General features: G+C 43.5%; 1 protein-coding gene across 6 annotated transcripts in view; it reads right to left on the reverse strand.

Moving 5' to 3' along the window:
• Gcnt1 (glucosaminyl (N-acetyl) transferase 1) overlaps window positions 1-14803 on the reverse strand; it is a 53081-nt gene that overhangs the window by 12449 nt on the left and 25829 nt on the right. For 3 of the 6 annotated variants that reach the window (XM_029472442.1, XM_021152337.2, XM_021152336.1), the window contains exon 2: window positions 44-190. The exons of 2 other annotated variants lie outside the window; for them this stretch is intronic. The gene's annotated coding sequence lies outside the window, so the exon portion shown is untranslated. Of the gene's footprint in view, window positions 1-43; window positions 191-13234; window positions 13321-14803 lie in introns of all 6 variants that reach the window. One more of the 6 variants, XM_029472443.1, reaches the window with a different exon arrangement.

Raw genomic sequence — 14803 nt, forward strand, 5'->3', positions numbered from 1 at the left:
AAAAAAAAAAAAGAAAAAGAAAAACATTCGGACTTCATTTTACCGTTTAGAATCACAGGAAGTCTGACTCTGTTGAGGCTCTGACTCCTGGTGACATCCTGTACTTGCTCAGAGGGAATACTGTGCTGCCAAGTTCCTATCAAGCACCAGGCATCCTGCGATGACATGTCCCAGCAGGCTTTCCAACAGCCTGTAAAATAGAGAGGGAGGGGAGAGACGACGGTGCTGATGGTGTGTGCGCTTGCCGTATGTACACCACCAGAAAGCAGCTATTCCAGTGTGTTTACCCGACGCCCCCTCCATCAAATATGTGGCTTGCAGGGGCCTCTACAGTCTTACTTTTTTTTTCTAATACTATGTTTGTGGGATTTAGGTTAAACTCTTTTTCTTATTTTCTCTCTTCCTCCTCCTTTGAGACTCAAACCAAAGACCTAATGTATGCTAAATAAGCTGCATGGGATAAGCTTTCCAAGATAAACTCCAACAACATTCCCAATATGAGTGCTAGGGAAGAGATTAACCGGCTAATCTAACTGGAAAATCCCACCCACTTTGTCCTTGCTATGAAGGCTCCCCAGGGTCACCAACATGTCAGCAACAACCTCACAGGTGAGTAGGCTGTTCACATCATTATCAATACTTGAAGATTGTACTACTAACATATCAACAATGGGGTGGGGGTGGGGGTGGGGGTGGGGGTGGGGGTTGGGGGTGCCTTGAGAGATGGCTTGCTGCTCTTCCAGCTGATTTGAGTTCGGATCCCAGCAACCATGCCAACTGGGTCAGGCTCCATATTCACACACAACCATACACAATAGACATAACTAAAGATAAAATAAATATTAACTTAAAAATATCAACAATAAACAATATTCCTCTAAGTAACCCTTGCCCCTTTTTAGTTTCGGGAAGAAGAAAAGACCAGTCATTAGCAGATCAGGAAGTTAACTTGACAGAGACTTCCCCCTTTCTTTTTCTCTTTCTGAGGCAAAGTCTCACTGTGCAACCAAGTCCTGTGAATCTGTAATCCTCCAGCCTTTGTCTCTAGGGTGCTGGGATTACAGAGCTGATTAGAGACTTGAGTGGCTTCTCACAACAATACAACCTCTTTCAAAAAAAAAAAAAAAAGGCACTAAATAAATCCGATTTCCAGAGTCAACACTATATCACAAGATGCACAGCTACAACACAAACACAAGACATGCAAAAAAACCCAAAACTTTGCCCCATACATAGGGGGAAAATGGTCAATTCTATCCCTAAAAGCAATCAGGCACTTGTCTTAAGTGACTACTATACATCCATTCAAACAAAACAGACTAAATAACTACTATACATCCATTCAAACAACTTAAGAATTAAACAAAATTATGAGATAGCTAACCAAATGGCAGTAAAAATTAAAAAAAAATAGTTTTTAAAAAATGAACTAAGAAAGGTCTGGAACAGGCAGGTTATAATCACTAAACCAACTTGACACATTGCAATGCCTGAACTGACTAGAGCGATCCAGAAGCAGGATTAAGCTGGCATAAGAAAGAAAGAAAGCCAGCAGTTAAGAGCACTGCCTGCTCTTCCAGCGGTCCTGAGTTCAAATCCCAGCAACCACTTGGTGGTTCACAACCATCTGTAATGGGATCTGATGCCCTCTTCTGGTGTGCTTGAAGACAGCTACAAGGTACTTATATATAATAAATAAATAAATCTTAAAAAGAAAGAAAGAAAGAGAGAGAGAGAGGGAGAGAGAGAGAGAGAGAGAGAGAAAGAAAGAAAGAAAGAAAGAAAGAAAGAGAGAGAGAGAGAGAGAGAGAGAGAGAGAGAGAGAGAGAGAGAGAGAGAGAGAGAGAGAGAGAGAGAAGGAAGAGAAAAGAAAGAAAGAAAGAAAGAATCACTGAGTCTGAAGACAAGTTAAGTGACAAAATTCAGTCTGAGGAACAAAACAAACAAACAAACAAAAGCATGGCACACTGAGTCTCTGAGACCCAAGTGACAACATGAAAAGCAAGTGTCTGGAAATGTGGGTAGGGGACTCCCAGAAGAAAAGAACAAAGAAAGAAGGGCATGGGAAGAAATGTTTAATAATGGTGGAAAAGCTGTATTCCAAATTGCCAAAAGTTGGCTGTGTAAATAGATAAACACACTGAGGTATACCATAACTAAGAGCAATGAGTTCACAGCTCAGAGACTGTAAAGTCAAGACATTAAAGACCTGGAGAGGACGTTCCTGTCACAGGTAAGCTGAGCTCAGCAATAGTTCCCACAGTGTGAGCGTCTTAGGCAGGGAGCCTACACAACTGATGTTTGGGTGGGATCATTCCTAGGCTCAGTGTAAGGTCATGGAGACAACAGTGGTGGGCCGGAGCACTTCTGGACATGCTTAGCAAGTGTTGGCTGGGAACAAAGAAGATGCTCTAAGAGTGCATTAACAGGAGGCGCCTCCTGAGAGAGTCAGCCTCACTTGCTGGCTAACATACACGCAACAGCGACACATGATGGATTGACAAAAGGAAGTTAGTTATCTCAGCGCCACAGAAAGAAACCACTTGGAAGAGATTACAAACTGAGTCATGCCAAGTGCTTGGTGTTCTGGAAAAGAAAAAAAAAACTTTAGAGAGAGTACTAAGATCAATATTTGTCAGAGGTGTGGAAGAAGTGGGGAGGACCAGTAAGTGAGCCTTGTTAACAACCAGAGGCATTTCCCCATGTCACTGTGGCTAAGAGACATTACACACCCCGCTGGGGATGATGAGCATCAGGGTGCAAGCTCACCAGCTGAGCACTTGCCCGGTATCCATGAGGTGTGGGTTTAATCGGAGTTGAAGAAAAGGGTGGGGGTGGAGTTACATTAGTTATAACAAATATACCCCGCCGGGGTGTGTGTGGGGGGGGGGTCCAGGAATTTACAGTGCTTGCTCTTCGTCTAGAAGACCAGGGTTTGGTTCCTAGCATCCATGTTAGACAGCTACAACCACTTGGAGCTCCAATTAAAAAAAAAAAAAAAAAAGATATGTCACCCTTTTTCTGGCAGGGACACACACACACACACACACACACACACACAGAGAGAGAGAGAGAGAGAGAGAGAGAGAGAGAGAGACGAATGCAAGGTGTTCATAATGGGTGAAATAGTGCATGGTTTGGAAACCATTCTTCTCTGCATTTTTTCTGTAAACCCCAAACTGTTCCATAGAAATCTATTAAAATGAACTGTACCCCCTGGTTCATTGAGCTTCAATGAATGTAAACTCAAAATATGCCAGGTATGATGGTCAGTGCCTTTAATAGGGGTCCTCTAGGGACAGAGGTAAAAGTCTGGGCTCCATAGTGAAAACAGGCCTCAAAAAAAATAAGACAAAATGAAACAAGACCAAAAAGAAAAGAAAAGAAAAGAAAAGAAAAGAAAACAAAACAAAACCCACAAATGATTGTTATCAAAAGTTCAACGATCAGTGAAAACATTAGAAATTAGGACACTCCCAGAAATACTAAATTATGCTAATAGAACTGTTCTAAAGGAATAATAAATAGAGTCATCTGGCTGAAATGGAAGGATGTTAGACATTAACCCAAACCCACACGAGTTAATCCAACACTGCAGTGGTGGTATACACACACATAAGCATACAGACTGTTAATATATGTTCTCAGTGACTTGAAGGACAATTGAACAAACTAATAATGCCTTTGATTTTGTACATTTATCACCATGGTAAGTGGAGTCAGAGGTTGATTAAGATTTTTTCACTTCTCATCCCAACTTCAACTAGTAGAGCATTCTCTTAAAGCAAGGAGATGGGAAAACACCACATAACCGAAGGGATTTCCATGACAAACAGAAGTTGGAGAGAAACATGTATGGCTGCTATGCTAACAACTTACTAAAGATTCTTTTTGTTGGTGTTTGCTTTCATTTTCAAGACAGGGTTTCCCTGTGTAACCCTGACTGTCCTGGAACTCAGTCTGTAGACCAGGCTGCTCTTTACCTCAGAGATCCACCTGCCTCTGCCTCCCATCTACTACTGGGATTAAAGGCATGAACCACTATGCCCTGCTAACGATTCTTTAATTATGTAGAAAATAGAACTAAGAAGAATTGGAACAAAATAATTCTGCAGTGAGACAGAAGAGACGACCCTGAAAACAGAGGCTATGAACCTGTAACTAAAACAACACAAGACTGAGCTCTAAAAACCAACTCTTGTTTTTTTTGTTGTTGTGGTTCTGTTGTTGTTGCTTTTGTTGTGTGCCAGTAATAAGGAGACTTGGTAAAGGAGAGGGAAGAGGAATGCCATGCCTCAAGGACAACACACTCACTCTCTGGGTTACAACACAAAATAAAGAACCACCCGGGTCAAGGCAAGAGACATTTTGGTCCTCAGTGGAGTGGTAAGGATGACAAATGAATGACTTTGGATGAAGAAAGGAGTTATAAAAAAGAAAAGCAACCATCCAAACAAGCAAACAAACAAACCCCACAAAACTGGAAGAACAGAGTGAAGGCAAATAACAGAGAAGCCACGTGAATCCCAGCTACAGCGGAGAGAAAGGATGAGCAATATTTACACTATGGGTATTCAAAACGTTCAGGGATGGGTGGAGGCTGGTGCACCTTTCAAGAGGTTTGGAAGCTGTTTATAAAACACTTGGATCTCAAGCCTGGCCAAGATCCAAGGTTTCCTTTCTGCAGAAGTGCCTCGGGAAAGGTGTGTAGGCTCCCCAGCAAAAACCAGAGGGGCCCAAGCCCGTGGAATAGATCTCATTCTAGCTCACGTGTTTGCCCTATCAGTTCCTGGAATTTTGGTTACCAATGCAAGGCAGTTTATTTACCGGGAAATCTAGACTTAGAGAGAATGAGACTTAAAATATTTCTCTTAACAGGAAAAAGACTTTAGGAAACAGAAAACTACAGTCAGCATCCTCAGAGAGACATTGTGTCCTCAAAAAATAAATAGATGATAGGGTTAGTGAGAGGTCGCTGCAGATAAAGGTGTGCACTACCAAGCTCAACAATCCCTGACCCCCTGGCACATGGTGGGAGGAGAAAACTGCTGACTCCTCCAGGTTGTCTTCTGACCTCCACACATGCACCACGACTCATGCAGGAGGCACACACACACACACACAACTGATTATGTTGACCAATAGAGTTTGGCAGGAATGATACTGAGCACTGATGTCAGCCCATGTAGGAACATGCAGCTGCCATCCCGCTGCCTTGGAAAATGGGCAGCTTCTCCAGAATCTTCTTTCAAAATGAATTCCATGCTATGAGAAGAAGAAAAGGAAGAAATCAGAGCATGGGACACCAGCCATCAGCTCCAGTTGTTACAGGTGCCACAAGCAAATGGATAAATCATCAGATGACTATCGCTGTCACCATGGTCTTAACTGAACCCTGGAGCGTGTGAATGAAGAATAAAACAGACGGGGCTGCAGTCGAGGCGGTTTTCCTACAGCAATAGGTTGGTAGAACAAACAGGAAACCACAGAACACCTAGCAAATAAAAATATGCTCTTGCACATTAATGACATGACAGCAAAAATGAGAACGCTCAATAGAAAGGGTAGAGGGAGTTATGTAGACAAAATGATTCATGGAACAGCATGGGAAACATAGGAGTCTTACACAGCATAAGCAGAGAATCACCACGAGAGTCAAAGGAACCTGAGTAGAAAGCACGCTTACCCCATGAACCTGTTCTCGGGAACAAGCTACCCAAGCTCAGCTCTGACACGGAGAGTGAATCCCAGAACTGTGACAGAGCAGATGGCAGCAGGAAAGGCCCCAAGAGGGGAGTGAAAACACTGCAAAGCGGTTTAAACAACAGCGGCCTTGGGGCTGAATTTGATAGCTACTTTGAAAACAAAGCAAAAGAAGTGAACTAGGAACACAACTGTCAGACTCCAGGTATGTGCTGGAGTGACAGCAACCACACACAGAGATTCCCATGGCTTAGCTCTGAAAATCTTGGGTCTTAGAATGTAAACATTATCAATCAAAATCCAATAAACCTATGCTCTAGGCAGTGGAATCTATCCCCCCAGACCAGGGAAGAAGGGAAGAGGAAGAGGAGGGAAAGAATAGGAAGCAGAGGGAAGGAGAGAGATGAAGTTCAGTAAAGCAAGGTCAGGAGCAGTAAGTCAGTCACGGGAAATGAGTGTGGAAGGAGCCGCATTGCTCAACAATGCTCACAGCTAATCAGAGCCCCGTGGGAGCACGGTTTACTTTGCTGCTGTAAAACAAGGGCCTCTTTCTACCTTTATTTAACCAAGAAACAACTATTTTTCCAGTTTAGTATGCAAGGATCAGACAGAAGAAAGTCAAGCAAGGCTAAGGGTGCAAGGCAGGGCAGAGCTATTTTTACAGAAGACGCAAGCAAGGCCTGCAAGCCAGTGATTGTCATATCACATTTATCTTGGAATACTCAAGCAATAAAAGAAGATGACCAATGCAGATGAGGACATTTCAAAACCACCATCTACTTGATATAACCAGGACACATGTCTATTTGTCAAAATAGAAAAGATTCACTCATATTCATTCCCAAACACACACTTAGAAGTATAAATTTATTTACAGAAAGACCACTGCACAAAGATGGAATTGAGAACAGTTAAGCATTTAAAGAAATATGTTCTGTAGCTCAGGCTAGACCTTTGTTATGATCGTATGTAAACCATTGACATAGCCTCTCCATTAGGAAGAAGGATTTTTTTATTGGGAATAAGAGAGAAAATACCCAAAGGCATCTGGAAGAGTCCAGAGAAGAGAGAAACAGACACAGACTCGACATGGCCAAGACTAGAGAAACAGAAGTCGTGGAGACAGCAAGAGATGGAGAACAGAGAGAGCAGGGGCAGACAAATCGCATGGCTTATAAGGACTAGCTATGGGGAAGGACTCTTTGGGGGATGGAGAAGCCATTTCACAAGTTCCTAAGCAACACTGGCTTTTTATCTAACTCCAGAAATCCTTCTTGAGTCCAGCTTGAGCTCATGTCGAGATATATGAAGAGCCTGAGACCTGACAAGTATATTTTTAATACTTAAGAAAAAAGAATTAAGCATGGTGGTCCACAAGTATAATCCCAGCACTTAGGAGACAGACAGGAGGATAAGAAGTTCAAGTACCAGTTTAGTCTGGCCTCTACAGCAAGACAGAAGAAGCTGGACAAGGTATACCTTTAATCCCAGCACTCAGGAGGCAGAGACTGGCCGATCTCTGGGAGGTCAAGGCCAGCCTGTTCTACATAATGAATTCCAGGATAGCCAGAGCTACATAGTGAGACACTATCTTAAAAAACAATTACGAGGGTGCTGGAGAGATGGCTCAGTGGTTAAGAGCACTGACTGCTCTTCTGAAGGTCCTGAGTTCAAATCCCAGCACCAACCACATGGTGGCTCACAACCATCCGTAATGAGATCTGATGCCCTCTTCTGGTGTGTCTGAAGACAGCTACAGTGTACTTACATGTAATAATAAATAAATTGTGAGGCTGGAGAAAGCAGAGATCCTGAGTTCAATTCCTAGCAACCACATGACGGCTCACAACCATCTGTAAAACTACAGTGTATTCATATACATACAATAAATAAATAAATCTTTAAAAAAATAACAAAAAGGCTTTCCATTCTCACATGTGGGAGGTGGGAGGGGTGATGTTATGTGTGCATGTGCCACAATACTCACGTGGGGGTCAAAGAGTAACACACAGACGTTGATCCCACCATGTAGTTAGGTCTCAAGGATCAAAGTCAGGTCATCAGGCTTGACAGCAAGTACTTTTACCCACTGAGCCATCTCATCAGGTCCAAAGCAAGAATCTGGAGAGGTGATTGCTCACAATAGAAACCAAGGCCTTCTGCATACTAGGCAGGAACTTTACCTAAGCCAAACCACAGACGCTGCCATACACTTTTTAAAGCAATAGAAATACTGCTTAAAAAGTGCACGTGTGCTGGGCCATAGTGACACGGGACTTTAATACCAGAAAAAACAATAGATAAATAGATGGATAGATAGATAGATAGATAGATAGATAGATAGATAGATAGATAGATAAAAATAAAATACACATGTATACAAAATATATGCACACATCTATATAACCATATGGGCATGCCGAGCAGGCCCACATCTCATTGCAGCAGGAAACACGGTTTAAATCTCTCCTGTTAGCATCTCGTCCCAGGCAGTACCTTCATGCTCAGTCTCTCTCAGGGACTGCTGTGACATGAGCAGGATACCAACTCCTGTGTGTAATGGCAAGCCACTGTCTCAGGATCATGATTGCAGTGAGAAGCCCAAAGTGTGCACTTCACCCATTAGTGGGCAGTATTCTCTCCTCTCCTTACCTCAGCACAATCCCTGAAAGGCAGAGCTATGAACACCAGCAGAGAGTGAAGCTTGCCTTTGCTGCACACACAGTTTGCAGGAAAGATGAAGCAGTCCCCAGGGGATGTGCAGAAGAGAGGGCCAGGGTGGGTAGAACAGAATTCCAACTGGTTTCACCAATCACAGGTGACATGAATCTCACCAGGAGGGAGGGTTGAGGTCTGATGAGATAAGGCATTCATTCCTTCATGTTATGTCTGCTCAGGAAGGAGAGACCTCAGGCAAGCGACACAGGAAGGAAGTAGAGTCTGGTGCACAGTCAGCCAACAGGAAAGTGAGTAAGAGGTAATGCAGTTTATCCTCAAGTTGTGCAACTCGGCTTGCTTCTCAGCACACAGGCTGCATGTAGTAGAAGGGTGACAAATGGTCTCCCTCTGTGTCTCTGTCTCTGTCTGTCTCTCTCTGTCTGTCTCTCTCTGTCTGTCTCTCTGTCTCTCTCTCACACACACACATACACATACTAACTCCTTACTAAACATGCACACCTGAGAAGCAGGCTGCAGTTTGTACAGAAGCAGAGCTAACTCTGCTCTGCCCCAGGCTCCTCCAGGCTCCCTTACCTATAAAATGAGGAATGGCAGCTGGGCCCACATTTACCTTTAATCCTAGCACAGAAGAGGCTGAGGCATGTCTGTGAATTCAAGGCCTGACTGGTCTACACAGACCATTCCAGTAATAATGGAAGTGTTCAGACCTTTTCCTAAATGGAAGGATATTAAGGAAGAATCAAAATTTTCTTTCCAAGCAGCAAGTTCAGAGAAACCATAAAATAGACTTTGTCTTCCAGATGCCTGTGTCTCTGTGTCAGTCTGTCTCTCTCTTTCACACGCACACACTCATACACACACACATACAGGTCAAAGAAGAAAGAATGCTGGTGATAGCCTGTGTGAGTCTTTCCCCTGAGGAGAGTCCACTGGCGTCAGCACACTTGCAAAGACCCTCTTCTCTCAGCAGGACCTCCCTTGGACTGCATTAAGTGTAGATACTACAGTAGAGAATGGTCAAAGCCCAGGATAAGGGGAAGCTGGGGGGTTAGGGGCAGCTTTTCCCGCTCAATTCCAAGGGGACTTCAAGATTTAATATAACACTCTGTTTTTCACAGCAAAAGTGCCCCCCCCAGCTTCATTTCTCCATTACTAATATCGTTTACCAAAGCTCTCTTTCAAGTTAAAATTCTGTGCTTACCATGACTTTAACTATAGCAATTTTGTACATTTCACACACTTCCTTGAAAGCCAAAGGAAGCTCATAAGTATCCATTTAAGTATCAAAGAGACATCACATTAGGAGAAGGAGAGAGGAACAAAATGTGTTCTGTCGGCAGAGTGGAATGGTATTCAACCTTAAAAGAGATGAAGTCACACACTGTAGCACAGATGATCCCAAAGGTTAACTGAAAAGCAGCAAAGACACGAAAGGATAGAGGCTCTCAGATCCCAGTAATGCAAGGTACTAGAGTAGCCAAGTTAGTGCTGGACAGCAGCACATAGGCTCCCTCTGTGTCTCTGTCTCTGTCTCTCTCTGTCTCTGTCTCTCTCTCACCCACACACACCCACACATACCCACACTAACTCCTTTCTAAACGTGCACACCTGAGAAGTGGTCTGTCTACCACTTATCTGTCTGCCTATCCACCTACACACACACACACACACACACACACACACACACACACATTTATCTTTTGGGCTCAAGCCCAAACCTGCCTTAGTCATGCTAGGCAAGGGCCATACACTGAACTCCACTCAGTCCCAAAGCATGTAACCCAGAAGCATATTTTAAGTGACTTTTACATAGACACCAAAGGGAATTATAGTAGAACATAGGTAGGTAGGATGCAAGGTTATTCATAGGGGGAAAGAAAGCTCTATTTTTATGGTATAGAGATGAGCTGAGGTTGTAGTTCAGTAATAGAATACTTGCCTAGCATGTACAAGACTTTGGGTTCAATCCCCTGCACCTGTTTAGAAAGAAAGAAAGAAAGAAAGAAAGAAAGAAAGAAAGAAAGAAAGAAAGAAAGAAAGAAAGAAAGAAAGAAAGAAAGAAAGGGAGAGNAAGAAAGAAAGAAAGAAAGAAAGAAAGAAAGAAAGAAAGAAAGAAAGAAAGAAAGAAAGAAAGAAAGAAAGGGAGAGAGAGAGAAAGAAAGAAAGAAAGAAAGAAAGAAAGAAAGAAAGAAAGAAAGAAAGAAAGAAAGAAAGAAAGAAAAGGAAGAGAGAACTTGAGATTGCTCAGAACAAAGATTGTAGAATCCTTGTCTCGAAGGTTGTTCTGCTTCCTAGGTCAAGCTGGTGTAGAATTACCTGTGAGGAACTCAGCCTTTCACAGGGGAAGCCCTACCCTCCCAGGCAGCCCAGGCAGTCACAGAGCTGGCAGAGCTGGTTGGCAGCATAGTCTCCACAGACCCAAAAGACTCACATCCACTCGTATATACATAGAAAATAGTGTCTAAAAGGAATCTTCAACCTCATTAGCATCACAGGCCAAAAATATAGTAAAAGACCTCCCTGGCCACTTCCACGTGACAGCCTGGCAAGAGCTCTTTACCTGCTTGCTCCTGGCATATTTAAAAAACTCAGCTAACCGGCTTCCACATGGTCCCTCCCGTGAATCACATGGGCACAGCATCCTTGAAGCCCATCACTCACTAGTAGAAGACACTGGGCCAAAAGAGGTGAAGGCAAACAGAAATGTATATAAACTAACTTGCCACTTCCTAACAGACAATAGAACTTCCCTAACCACTCTGAGCGTTAAGTTTCCTCATCCAAAAATAGAGATCATGGGGCTGAGGCTGGCACGCTTTGAATGTGCAAGGACCTGGGACCAATCTACAGTCCGCCTCCTCCAAATACCTATCTCCCTTTGTGATGACTCAGAAACCAGCAAAACTTTAGCACAGTGCTGTTCAGTCAATTGGGGACTTCAGTGTCACAGTGAAAACTAATCTACACGTGTGCTTTGGTGAGTTCTTGCTCACCAGACTTGTGACTAGTCTCAGACTCCTTTCCCATCTCTGGCTACTCATACTGGATTCTGAACCTAGCTTATGTTTATTCAGTAAGGAGAGAGAGACAGACAGAGAGAGAGAGAGAGAGAGAGAGAGAGAGACAGACAGACAGAGACAGAGACAGAGACAGAGAGAGAGAGAGAGAGAGCAAGCACAACATTCAAATATACCCATACCTCCCCTAAAAAGTAGGGCAGCCTCTTTGATGCTTTTCTGTTAAATGAATCTGCCTCCAGACAAAGAAACTCAAGTTCTGTACCCAGATGGTCCAAGTTGCAGTGGGTCAGGGAGTCAAGGAACAGAGCAAGAATCCAAAGCACCCAGTGTTGGCTGCTACAGAAAGAGCATTTATAGAGAAACCCCAAACCACAGGCCTCCTTTTGGGTAGAGCTCTCATCCGGCTTGGGGATTATCCCAGTGTTTCTGAACTTTAACGTTGAGAAAGGGAGAGTGTTGAATTTGGTCAGAAGTGCCAAATTCCTGGGTGCTAGTGTTCTTAGCTGTATCCTTAGCAAGTTCACAAGGGCCAGGGCTAGAGAGGAGGTCTGCTGTGTCCTGGGCCTGCTAGGAATGGGGATAGTGGTGTAAGCTTAAACAAAAATTATCTACTTCTCATATTGGGTGCCTTTGAATTTGATGTGCATCTGAGGGTGAATGCAAAAATGTTCAGAACTAAGGATTTGTTTGTTTCTTCCTTCAGGTCCTTCTCCTCTCACTCATCTTCTTTCTTCTTTCTCCTCTTCTTCCTCCTCCTCTTCTTTTTCTTTCTTTTTTTTTATTAATATATTTTTTTATTACGTATTTTCCTCAATTACATTTCCAACACTATCCCAAAAGTCCCCCATACCCTCCCCCCCCACTTCCCCACCCACCCACTCCCACTTTTAGGCCCTGGTGTTCCCCTGTACTGGGGCATATAAAGTTTGCATGTCCAATGGGCCTCTCTTTCCAGTGATGGCCGACTAGGCCATCTTCTGCTACATATGCAGCTAGAGTCAAGAGCTCCGGGGTACTGGGTAGTTCATATTGTTGTTCCACCTATAGGGCTGCAGTTCCCTTTAGCTCCTTGGGTACTTTCTCTAGGTCTTCCATTGGGGGCCCTGTGTTCCATCCAATAGCTGACTGTGAGCATCCACTTCTGTGTTTGCTAGGCCCCAGCATAGCCTCACAAGAGACAGCCATATCAGGGTCCTTTCAGCAAACGCTTGCTAGTGTATGCAATGGTGCCTCTTCTTTTTCTTTTTGTTTTTGAGACAGGGTTTGTCTGAGATCCATCTGCCTCCGCCCCTGCCCCGCCCCCGCCCCTGCCTCCCAAGTGCTTGGATTAAAGGTGGTTACCATCCCCACCACTTAGAGGAATGATTATATTAATAATGAGCAAGAGTTTCACATACATTCTCATTTAGTTCTCATCACAACCCTCCGAGTAGCCATTTTTGTTCTCATGGAATCGTCAGAGTAATAAAAAGTGGAGGCTTCAACTGCTTTCCATGTGGTCCGCTGCTCTCGTTAACAACAGTCAGGGATGAGGAAGGGCTGACGCCCTGGACAGAGACACAGGTTTTATTTCCAGCCAAGAACCACACGGCAGGCAGTCATTAACGGGGACCCTAGATTCCCACATACCCCAACCCCTCCACCCCAGTCTTCCTACAGGTTGGATATCATAAACTCTCCTATCAAGTGTGTTAGCCTAAAGGCCCCAGGGGCCTCTTCATGACCTGGGCTCTGCACACGACCTTATATTACTTCAAAAATCCAACTGGGAAACCTCATCCACCATGACAGTCATCATCCCAGCATGGATAAAGAAGGAACTCATAACTCACCCCTAGGAGAGGAGTTACTTGGTTGTTGACGGTAGAGAAGCGTCTAGTGGGTTGACCATGCTCCAATGGTTCCACAGCCATGAGGTCTGAATAGCAGTAATTTTAGATCCAGTGGGTCACATTGTTTTTTAAAGAGGAAAGGGAGAAGCCAATGAAGTTGAATTCCGGGTGGGGGTGGGGGTAATGGAGGTGAGGACTGGGGAACACATATGATCAAAATACACAGTACACCTGTGTGAGATTCTCCAAGAAGGAAGTGTTAACTTTCTAAAAAGGCATCAACACTCTAACATAAGCTCTAGTATTTTCCCAGATACTTAGGAAAAGCAGCGGAGAAGTGTGAACTCAGGGCCAGGGGAGGCTCAGTGGCCTTGCCTGTCATGTTTTCACAAAGCACCATGATATTTTCTCAAAAACAAATTCACAATGGTACCAGTTCATATCCTTCAGGTTCTCTCCACTTGGAGGGCTACAGGGTATCCAACTGAGGGTTTTGCACATGACAGGCAAGGCCACTGAGCCTCCCCTGGCCATGAGTTCACACTTCTCCGCTTCTTTTCGTAAGTATCTGTGAACATTACAGACTCTCTTATTTGCTCACACTAATGGGTGGTGGGCTTTATCTTCTGCCCTTTTCATCTCCTGGATATCAACGCTCTTTACTGTTTTCACCAGTCTTAGGGCTGAATTTGGGTACTTCCAAACTATATTGTTACTAGTGAGCATTTGCTATGAATATCTTAGTATGTTTCTAGTTTTGTTTTCTTTTGAAGGATTTCTTTGGAATTCCCAGGAAAAGCATTTCTATACCAGTATTTATAAATACTGGTACACCTTGAATGCCCTCCAAATGAACCATAAGAGACAGAGTATGATTTCATCTACAACACTCTGCAATTATTTTAACTCCAAGAAACACATGCATAGACTCTCTAACGTTTGTCACCGTTTCGGCTGTAATGCTGTTGGTCCCTCACCAAGGTTCCTGTCTGCAATCTTCACAATCAGCTATTGCTCCAGTACTTTCTCTTGAGTTTGCACACAAATGAGGAACAAGAGAATCTGATCAGGATGACCTCTGGAGCCAGCCAGAGCCAGCCGGAACCCTGGAAACTATCACTTAAGTAACAACTTAGACTCCAGAAAGGCCTTATGGTCTCTAAGCTTCAGTGTCTACTTTGAAAAATATTTAAATGTATTTCTATCACAGGTACATAAAAACATAAAATTGCACATTATCAATGAGGTATGAGATTACAATACATATTGTGTATATATTAGCTTCTTCATTAAAAGTTTTTTTAAATGATTTAGTTGGGAAAATATTCATACATAAAATGTTAAGAGTTTTTTAAGTGAGCCAGACTAGATGTGGTTGGCGAACACACATATGTAACCACAGTACTCAAGAGGCAGAGGCAGTAAGATGATCAAAAATTCAAGGCCAGCCTGGTCTATAAGACACTGTCTCAAACACAGCCTACCTCGCTCTATAATGCTAAAGAGTAAGTGGGCTCAAACGGACTCAATGTTAATGCAAAGCACTGGCTGCTCTTCCGAAGGATCCAA

The sequence above is a fragment of the Mus caroli genome, chromosome 19 (assembly GCF_900094665.2).
Source record: "Mus caroli chromosome 19, CAROLI_EIJ_v1.1, whole genome shotgun sequence".
Taxonomy (NCBI): domain Eukaryota; kingdom Metazoa; phylum Chordata; class Mammalia; order Rodentia; family Muridae; genus Mus; species Mus caroli.